The sequence below is a fragment of the Carassius gibelio genome, chromosome B3, assembly GCF_023724105.1.
Source record: "Carassius gibelio isolate Cgi1373 ecotype wild population from Czech Republic chromosome B3, carGib1.2-hapl.c, whole genome shotgun sequence".
NCBI lineage: Eukaryota > Metazoa > Chordata > Actinopteri > Cypriniformes > Cyprinidae > Carassius > Carassius gibelio.
This window is the reverse complement of record NC_068398.1, coordinates 3,651,586-3,662,494: the sequence shown is the minus strand read 5'-3', so window position 1 is coordinate 3,662,494 and position 10,909 is coordinate 3,651,586. Positions and strand designations below refer to the sequence as shown.

At 36.5% G+C, this 10,909-nt stretch overlaps 2 long non-coding RNA genes across 3 annotated transcripts in view; one reads left to right on the top strand and one right to left on the bottom strand.

The window, feature by feature from the left end:
• LOC127952258 (uncharacterized) overlaps positions 1–10,909 on the bottom strand; it is a 130,748-nt gene that overhangs the window by 81,943 nt on the left and 37,896 nt on the right. The window lies entirely within an intron of this gene.
• LOC127952257 (uncharacterized) overlaps positions 1–10,909 on the top strand; it is a 42,170-nt gene that overhangs the window by 12,184 nt on the left and 19,077 nt on the right. Inside the window, exon 2 of one of the 2 annotated variants that reach the window (XR_008152885.1) lies at positions 1,074–1,340. This is a non-coding gene — a long non-coding RNA (uncharacterized LOC127952257). Of the gene's footprint in view, positions 1–946; positions 1,341–10,909 lie in introns of those variants that run through there. The other variant, XR_008152884.1, reaches the window with a different exon arrangement.

The window sequence follows — 10,909 nt, the reverse complement described above, 5'->3', positions numbered from 1 at the left end:
CTTATTGCAAGTCTTCTCTTTTTAAGAGTTTAGATGTCATTTTCAGGTTAAACTGTAATCACAATGTGGCAAAATAGTAAAAACTGATATATCTGTAAGAACAAAATGGAAAACATTGACTCAATGAGATTTAAAATGTTATAACAGTTACATTTTTAATGTTTTGGGATGAATTCATGAATCCTTTCAACAGTACTGTTCAACTTAACTGAATGAGCCCATTAGTGGTCTTCCGCTGCCATCTAGAGGTTATAAATTGCATTTACTCAAGCAACACTGTTTTTAAACATAACTGTTATAGTGTTTTGTTTTTTTTTTGCCCAATCTCTCTTAAATTTTGCATGCTTGTTTAGAATGAAATTATGCATTGTTTTACACAGTTTTGATAATGTGTGGGCTTTCTGTTTGTATTAATATGCCTTTGTGTACACTATGAAAAGAACATATTATAAAATTACTGGTTTATAGTTGCCCAAATGCAATTGTTCAACATGTTTTTGATAGTTATTGACCTTCAGAGTCTACAGAATTGTACTTCAGTGGTTTTATTGATTTTCATCTGAAACCCTATCACTAGTATGCCAAAGTAACTTTTTAAAATAATCTTGAATATTTAATTAACAGCTTTATTGACAACATTGGTCCCAGAGGCAAAGTTGTTCAGAATGAGGAGATCTATCATATGATATGAAGATTTAGTGTTTTTGAGTGAATATATGAGCATTTTCAAACAATTTGGGGCCATTTACCATATAAATCTTGTGTTTTGAGACCTTTTCTACTGTTATAGCGCCACCTATGGTCTGATCTCCATGAAACTTTGCATGCTTGTTAAGAGTCACCTGATACATGATTTCACTGAGTTTCATACAGTTTTGAGTTTTTCTTTAGGTTTTATAGGCTTTGGGGTATGTTTGGACACACCCCTTTTTCTAAATTACCCGGTTACAGCTAACCAAAGGACAAAATTCAACATTTTTTTAATAATTATTGATCTAGAGAGTCCACAGAATATTACTGCAGTGGTTTGGTTCCGATCGGACAAAAAACCTAGGACTAGTTCGCAAAAGTAGGTTTTTAACATATTTGTGAATAACAATTGAACGATTTGATTGACAGCAATGGTTCTTGAGGCAAAGTTGTGCATTACGAGGAGATCTATCAAATGATATGCATATTGTGTTGATATGTGAAACACCACGTGATTACAGAGCCATAAAACTCGTTAGCGCCAACTAGTGGCCGATTTCTTTCAAAATTCTTACAGACCTTAAGGTTCATGAGTCGAACGTACCCAGCGAGTTTCGTTCCGATCAACATCCGTTAACCCTTTCAAATAGGTGCTTAAATTTGTTTGGCCAATGACGGCCATGTTTTTTGAGATATGCAAATGTCCTCATAAGTACTTGTGCCCCTTCAGACCAAGACACTGCATACCGATTTTCAAGTTGATCGAGCCAACGGTTGCCTAGTTATAGCAATTTATGTGTTTTTTCTATCTTATAGCGCCCCCAAGTGGCAGAGATGCGCAATTTTTTTGATTTGACCAAAGATTGAGCTCATACATATGTGTACCGAGTTTGGTGAAGATATCTCATTCCGTTCAAGAGTTATAGTCAAAATAGTATTTGGCTAACGTTAGCATAGACGCTTTTTGGCGTACTGTTTCGCGTAAGAATTGAAATTTCAACTTTTTTTTAATAATTATTGATATTGAGTGTCCAGGGAATATTTATGAAGTGGTTTGGTTCTGATTGGTTGAAAATCCTAGGACTAGTTCGCAAAAGTAGGTTTCGGATATAGCTCGATTTTGCGAGAAAACGGTGCATCGTAGACCCCAAAAAGGCGCCGTGCACTTTTGTTCGGGCTAACCCAAGGATTGCAACAATGCCATGTTTTTGAGTCTACGGCTAACGGTATACGATTTACGGCCAAAAATGTCCAAAATTTTTGTTTTTCGCGCTGTAGCGCCCCCGTTAGGCCGATTGGGCTGAGACTTTGATAAGTTCTCCCCAAATTGAGCTCTACGATCTGTCCAAATTTCAGCTCTCTACGCCTTACGGTTTGGGCTGCACGTTCAGTTCTAGGGCAGAAGAATAATAATAATAATAATAATAATAATAATAATAATAATTAAAGCTGCAAGCAGCATTTTACCGGGGTTCAAGCACATTAAGACCTCTGAGGTGGTCAGAGCCAACCTGGATATTTGGATGACATTTAAACACATCCAAAATGGAGAACAGGCTAACAGACAGACACACACACTGAAAGTAAATGATTAGACTAATATATTAATTCTCTATAAGCATGTGCACACACACACACACACACACACAAAGACAAAGACACACATTTACATGCACACACATTTTGTTGCAGATATAGGTATTTGAAATAAGTGATAGGTGACAGTAAACTGATTGCAAGTCTTCTCTTTTTAAGAGTTTAGATGTCATTTTCAGGTTAAACTGTAATCATAATGTGGCAAAATTGTAAAAACTGATATATCTGTATGAACAAAATGGAAAACATTGACTCAATGAGATTTAAAATGTTATAACAGTTCATTTTTTAATGTTTTGGCATGAATTCATGAATCCTTTCAACAGTACTGTTCAACTTTGCTGAATGAGCCATTAGTGGTCTTCCGCTGCCATCTAGTGGTTATAAATTGCATTTACTCAAGCAACACTGTGTTTTAAAACATAACTGTTATAGTGTGTTTTTTTTTTTTTTTGCCCAATCTCTCTTAAATTTTGCATGCTTGTTTAAAATGAAATTATGCATTATTTTACACAGTTTTGATAATTTGTGGCCTTTCTGTTTGTATTAATAGGCCTTTGTGTACACTATGAAAAGAACATATTACAAAATTACTGGTTTATAGTGGCCCAAATGCACTTGTTCAACATGTTTATGATAATTATTGACCTTCAGACTCTAGAGAATTGTACTTCAGTGGTTTTATTGATTTTCAGCTTATACCTTATAACTAGTTTGCCAAAAGTAACTTTTTAAAATAATCTTGAATTTTTAATTAACAGCTTTATTGACAACATTGGTCCCAGAGGCAAAGTTGTTCAGAATGAGGTGATCTATCATATGATATGAAGATCTAGTGTTTTTGAGTGAATATATGAGCATTTTCAAACAATTTGAGGCCATTTACCATATAAATCTTGTGTTTTGAGACCTTTTCTACTGTTATAGCGCCACCTATGGTCTGATCTCCATGAAACTTTGCATGCTTGTTAAGAGTCACCTGTGACATGATTTCACTGAGTTTCATAAAGTTTTGAGTTTTCCTTTAGGTTTTATAGGCTTTGGGGTATATTTGGCCACACCCCTTTTCCTAAATTACCCCGTTACAGCTAACCAAAGGACAAAATTCAACATTTTTTTAATAATTATTGATCTAGAGAGTCCACAGAATATTACTGCAGTGGTTTGGTTCCGATCGGACAAAAAACCTAGGACTAGTTCGCAAAAGTAGGTTTTTAACATATTTGTGAATAACAATTGAACGATTTGATTGACAGCAATTGTTCTTGAGGCAAAGTTGTGCATTATGAGGAGATCTATCAAATGATATGCATATTGTGTTGATATGTGAAACACCACGTGATTACAGAGCCATAAAACTTGTTAGCGCCAACTAGTGGCCGATTTCTTTCAAAATTCTTACAGACCTTAAGGTTCATGAGTCGAACGTACCCAGTGAGTTTCGTTCCGATCAACATCCGTTAACCCTTTCAAATAGGTGCTTAAAATTGTTTGGCCAATAGCGGCCATGTTTTTTGACATATGCAAATGTCCTCATAGGTACTTGTGCCCCTTCAGACCAAGACACTGCATACCAATTTTCAAGTCGATCGAGCCAACGGTTGCCTAGTTATAGCCATTTATGTTTTTTTTCTATCTTATTGCGCCCCCAAGTGGCAGAGATGCGCAATTTTTTTTATTTTACCCAAAATTGAGCTCGTACATATGTGTACCAAGTTTGGTGAAGTTATCTCATTCCGTTCAAGAGTTATAGTTAAAATAGCATTTGGCCAACGTTACTATAGACGCTTTTTGGCGTACTGTTTCGCGTAAAAATTGAAATTTCAACTTTTTTTTGATAATTATTGATATTGAGTGTCCAGGGAATATTTCTGAAGTGGTTTGGTTCTGATTGGTTGAAAATCCTAGGACTAGTTCGCAAAAGTAGGTTTCGGATATAGCTCGATTTTGCGAGAAAACGGTGCGTCGTAGACCCCAAAAAGGCGCCGTGCACTTTTGTTCGGGCTAACCCAAGGATTGCTATGATGCCATGTTTTTGAGTTTATGGCAAAAGGTTTACGATTCACGGCCAAAAACGTCCAAAATTTTTGTTTTTTGCGCTATAGCGCCCCCGTTTGGCCGATTGGGCTGAGACTTTGATAAGTTCTCCCCAAAATGAGCTCTACGATCTGTCCAAATTTCAGCTCTCTAGGCCTTACGGTTTGGGCTGCACGTTCAGTTCTAGGGCGGAAGAATAATAATAATAATAATAATTAAAGCTGCAAGCAGCATTTTACCGGGGTTCAAGCATTTAAGGCATCTGAGGTGGTCTCGGCCAACCTGGATGTTTGGATGACAGTTAAACACATCCAAAATGGAGAACAGGTTAACAGACAGACACACACACTGAAAGTAAATGATTAGACTAATATATGTATACTCTATAAGCATATGCACACACACACACACAAAGACACACATATACATGCACAAACATTTTGTTGCAGATATAGGTATTTGAAATAAGTGATAGGTGACATAAAATTATTGCAAGTCTTCTCTTTTTCAGAGTTTAGATGTCATTTTCAGGTTAAACTGTAATCATAATGTGGCAAAATTGTAAAAACTGATACATCTGTATGAACAAAATGGAAAACATCAATTCAATGAGATTTAAAATGTTATAACAGTTAATTTATTAATGTTTTGGCATGAATTCATGAAAACAGTACTGTTTAACTAGCTGAATGAGCCCATTAGTGGTCTTCCGCTGCCATCTAGTGGTTATAAATTGCATTTACTCAAACAACACTGTTTTAAAACATAACTGTTATAGTGTTGTAATTTTTTTTGCCCAATCTCTCTTAAATTTTGCATGCTTGTTTAGAATGAAATTATGCATTATTTTACACAGTTTTGATAATTTGTGGGCTTTCTGTTTGTATTAATAGGCCTTTGTGTACACTATGCAAATAACATATTATAAAATTATTGGTTTATAGTTGCCCAAATGCAATTGTTCAACATGTTTTTGATAATTATTGACCTTCAGAGTCTAGAGAATTGTACTTCAGTGGTTTTATTGATTTTCATCTTAAACCGTATCACAAGTATGCCAAAGTAACTTTTTAAAATAATCTTGAATATTTAATTAACAGCTTTATTGACAACATTGGTCCCAGAGGCAAAGTTGTTCAGAATGAGGAGATCTATCATATGATATGAAGATTTAGTGTTTTTGAGTGAATATATGAACATTTTCAAACAATTTGAGGCCATTTACCATATAAATCTTGTGTTTTGAGACCTTTTCTACTGTTATAGCGCCACCTATGGTCTGATCTCCATGAAACTTTGCATGCTTGTTAAGAGTCACCTGTTACATGATATCACTGAGTTTCATAAAGTTTTGAGTTTTCCTTTAGGTTTTATAGGCTTTGGGGTATGTTTGGCCACACGCCTTTTTCTAAATTACCCCGTTACAGCTAACCAAAGGACAAAATTCAACATTTTTTTAATAATTATTGATCTAGAGAGTCCACAGAATATTACTGCAGTGGTTTGGTTCCGATCGGACAAAAAACCTAGGACTAGTTCGCAAAAGTAGGTTTTTAACATATTTGTGAATAACAATTGAACGATTTGATTGACAGCAATGGTTCTTGAGGCAAAGTTGTGCATTACGAGGAGATCTATCAAATGATATGCATATTGTGTTGATATGTGAAACACCACGTGATTACAGAGCCATAAAACTCGTTAGCGCCAACTAGTGGCCGATTTCTTTCAAAATTCTTACAGACCTTAAGGTTCATGAGTCGAACGTACCCAGGGAGTTTCGTTCCGATCAACATCCGTTAACCCTTTCAAATAGGTGCTTAAAATTGTTTGGCCAATGGCGGCCATGTTTTTTGAGATATGCAAATGTCCTCATAGGTACTTGTGCCCCTTCAGGCCAAGACACTGCATACCAATTTTCAAGTCGATCGAGCCAACGGTTGCCTGGTTATAGCCATTTATGTGTTTTTTAAATCTTATTGCGCCCCCAAGTGGCAGAGATGTGCAATTTTTTTTATTTGACCAAAGATTGAGTTCATACATGTGTGTACCGAGTTTGGTGAAGATATCTCATTCCGTGCAAGAGTTATCGTCAAAATAGCATTTGGCTAACGTTAGCATAGACGCTTTTTGGTGTACTGTTTCGCGTTAGAATTGAAATTTCAACCTTTTTTTGATAATTATTGATATTCAGTGTCCAGGGAATATTCATGAAGTGGTTTGGTTCTGATTGGTTGAAAATCCTAGGACTAGTTCGCAAAAGTAGGTTTCGGATATAGCTCGATTTTGCGAGAAAACGGTGCGTCGTAGAGCAAAAAATGCAGCTGTGCACTTTTGTTCGGACTAACCCAAGGATTGCAACGATGCCTTGTTTTTGAGTCTACGGCTAACGGTTTACGATTTGCGGCCAAAAATGTCCAAAATTTTTGTTTTTTGCGCTGTAGCGCCCCCGTTAGGCCGATTGGGCTGAGACTTTGATAAGTTCTCCCCAAAATGAGCTCTACGATCTGTCCAAATTTCAGCTCTCTAGGCCTTACGGTTTGGGCTGCACGTTCAGTTCTAGGGCAGAAGAATAATAATAATAATAAAAATCCTAACAATTACAAGAGGGTTTCAGCACTGCGTGCTTGAACCCCTAAAAATCCTAACAATTACAATAGGGTTTCAGCACTGCGTGCTTGAACCCCTAATAAATATAGCTGCAAGCAGCAATTACGGGGCCAAGCACTCCAACGGCAAATGTAGTAGCTAAGCATCGCATAAAGCATCACACCAAATACATTAATGAGCAATAACAGCAATTTTGGAATTACTGTATTTGAAATGGCAAAAAAAAAAAACACCAATACCACCTCTAGTAGCATGATTACTTGGTTTATCAAGCTTGACCAATAGGTGACACTGTTATAAAATCAATTTGGTGTACTCTGTGTGACTTTTCAATGACACACACAAAGTTTGGTGTCAATATGCCAAAGCATTCCAGGGATACAGCCTCAAGTGTCATTTTCTCATTGTGCCTCAAATTCGTCGATGTGGTATGCGAAAACGGTTTTGTCTATCGACTCAAAATCCATAACTTTGAATCAGTATAGCCTGAAGATCATTTGATTCGAATTTGGTGAAAATCGGACATACGGTTGATCAGGAGTTCGAAAAAGTATGTTTTCAACATAAATCAAAATGGCGGACCGGAAGTTCAGCTTACCGTGGTATATTTGGTATCTATGTTATCGGCATAAGCCAGGGAATATTTTGAGCCCAGTTTCCTTCAAATAGGCTAATGCATTAAAAAGTTATTAGCATTTTAAAAAGTGTAATTACTCATGGTTAATGAATGGTTTATTACTCTTGACCAATAGGTGGCGCTGTTACCAAATTTATGTGGCATGGTCAGTGTGAGGTGGCGATGACACATACAAAGTTTGGTGCAAATATGTCAAAGTGTTGCAGAGATACAGCCTCAAATGCATTTTGGCACCCTTCCAGCAAATTCGTTGATGCGCTAAATGAGAACCGTTACGTATATCGACACAAAATCCATAACTTTTTGCCAGCATGGTCTGAAGATGATTCACGTCAAATTTGGTGAAAATTGGGCTAACGGTCTAGGAGGAGTTTGAAAAAGTAGGTTTTCAACATTAAGCAAAATGGCGGACAGGAAGTAAGGCCAATTTTCACATTATTGGTATCAATACTCTCGGCATGACCCACAGAATATAGCGAGACCATTTTAATTTTAATAGACTAATTTATTCAAAAGTTATTAGCATTTATGTGATATTTCATTATAACTATTGGCCACAAGGTGGCGCTGCCACCAAACTTTTTGAGTACCTTCAGGGCATGGAGCCGAATATTTTTGTAATTATTTGCGAAACGATACGATGCTGCGTTCAAAAAATACAGCATTTTAAATCATAATTCAAAATGGCCGACGCCTAAAATGGCCGACACAGGAAAATTGGATATCATTTGACTCGACATGACTCACTGAATCTAAAGAGACCAGTTGTGTGATTTTTGGCCAAACCATTCAGTAGTTATAAGCCAAAATATGCATTTTTCATATCTCCTGACCACTAGGTGGCGCTGTGTCGAAACACTGCAGGTAGTCTCAGTTCATGCTTGTTATAACACACGCCAAGTTTGGTCTCAATATGACAAACCGTTGCCAGGATATAGCCTCACGTGCATGTTTGCGTGCTTTTCGTCAAATTTGTTTACGTGTCATTCGACAACAGTTTGACGAATCAACTTGAATTCCATAACTTTTTGCCAGCATGGTCTGAAGATGATCTGAGCCAATTTTCGTGGCAATCGGACTAACCGTCTAGGACGAGTTCGAAAAAGTAGGTTTTTCGAATAATTGAAAATAGCGAAAAAACTAAACCTTGCGATTTTTGAATTTTGGGGTTCATTCGACTTGGCATGAGCCAAGGATTCAGAGGAAAAAAGAATTTCCATTTTCTGGCTTACGGTTCAAAAGTTATTAGCATACAAACATTGAAAGTTTGGACAAGTGGTGGCGCTAGAGAGTAGGAGATAGAGACTTCAAATTTGCTATAGTTAATGTTGGGACTGTCCTCTATCAGTGTGCCAAATTATACAACTTTCCCGCAATCGGTTCTATGGGCTGCCATAGACTTGCGGCGGAAGAAGAAGAATAATAATAACGCCAACGATTACAATAGGTGCCTACGCACCTTCGGTGCAATTTTTTTGATTTGACCAAAGATTGAGCTCATACATATGTGTACCGAGTTTGGTGAAGATATCTCATTCCGTTCAAGAGTTATAGTCAAAATAGTATTTGGCTAACGTTAGCATAGACGCTTTTTGGCGTACTGTTTCGCGTAAGAATTGAAATTTCAACTTTTTTTTAATAATTATTGATATTGAGTGTCCAGGGAATATTTATGAAGTGGTTTGGTTCTGATTGGTTGAAAACCCTAGGACTAGTTCGCAAAAGTAGGTTTCGGATATAGCTCGATTTTGCGAGAAAACGGTGCGTCGTAGACCCCAAAAAGGCGCCGTGCACTTTTGATCGGGCTAACCCAAGGATTGCAACAATGCCATGTTTTTGAGTCTACGGCTAACGGTATACGATTTACGGCCAAAAATGTCCAAAATTTTTGTTTTTTGCGCTGTAGCGCCCCCGTTAGGCCGATTGGGCTGAGACTTTGATAAGTTCTCCCCAAATTGAGCTCTACGATCTGTCCAAATTTCAGCTCTCTACGCCTTACGGTTTGGGCTGCACGTTCAGTTCTAGGGCAGAAGAATAATAATAATAATAATAATAATAATAAAAATCCTAACAATTACAATAGGGTTTCAGCACTGCGTGCTTGAACCCCTAATTAAAGCTGCAAGCAGCATTTACCGGGGTTCAAGCACATTAAGGCCTCTGAGGTGGTCTGAGCCAACCTGGATGCATGGATGACATTTAAACACATCCAAAATGGAGAACAGGTTAACAGACAGACACACACACTGAAAGTAAATGATTAGACTAATATATGTATACTCTATAAGCATATGCACACACACACACACAGAAAGACACACATATACATGCACAAACATTTTGTTGCAGATATAGGTATTTGAAATAAGTGATAGGTGACAATAAACTTATTGCAAGTCTTCTCTTTTTAAGAGTTTAGATGTCATTTTCAGGTTAAACTGTAATCACAATGTGGCAAAATAGTAAAAACTGATATATCTGTAAGAACAAAATGGAAAACATTGACTCAATGAGATTTAAAATGTTATAACAGTTAAATTTTTAATGTTTTGGGATGAATTCATGAATCCTTTCAACAGTACTGTTCAACTTAGCTGAATGAGCCCATTAGTGGTCTTCAGCTGCCATCTAGTGGTTATAAATTGCATTTACTCAAACAACACTGTGTTTTTAAACATCACTGTTATAGTGTTATTTTTTTTTTTTTGCGCAATCCCTCTTAAATTTTGCATGCTTGTTTAGAATGAAATTATGCATTATTTTACACAGTTTTGATCATTTGTGGGCTTTCTGTTTGTATTAATAGGCCTTTGTGTACACTATGCAAATAACATATTATAAAATTATTGGTTTATAGTTGCCCAAATGCAATTGTTCAACATGTTTTTGATAATTATTGACCTTCAGAGTCTAGAGAATTGTACTTCAGTGGTTTTATTGATTTTCATCTTAAACCGTATCACAAGTATGCCAAAGTAACTTTTTTAAATAATCTTGAATATTTAATTAACAGCTTTATTGACAACATTGGTCCCAGAGGCAAAGTTGTTCAGAATGAGGAGATTTATCATATGATATGAAGATTTAGTGTTTTTGAGTGAATATATGAGCATTTTCAAACAATTTGAGGCCATTTATCATATAAATCTTGTGTTTTGAGACCTTTTCTACTGTTATAGCGCCACCTATGGTCTGATCTCCATGAAACTGTGCATGCTTGTTAAGAGTCACCTGTTACATGATTTCACTGAGTTTCATAAAGTTTTGAGTTTTCGTTTAGGTTTTATAGGCTTTGGGGTATGTTTAGCCACACCCCTTTTTCTATATTACCCCTTTACA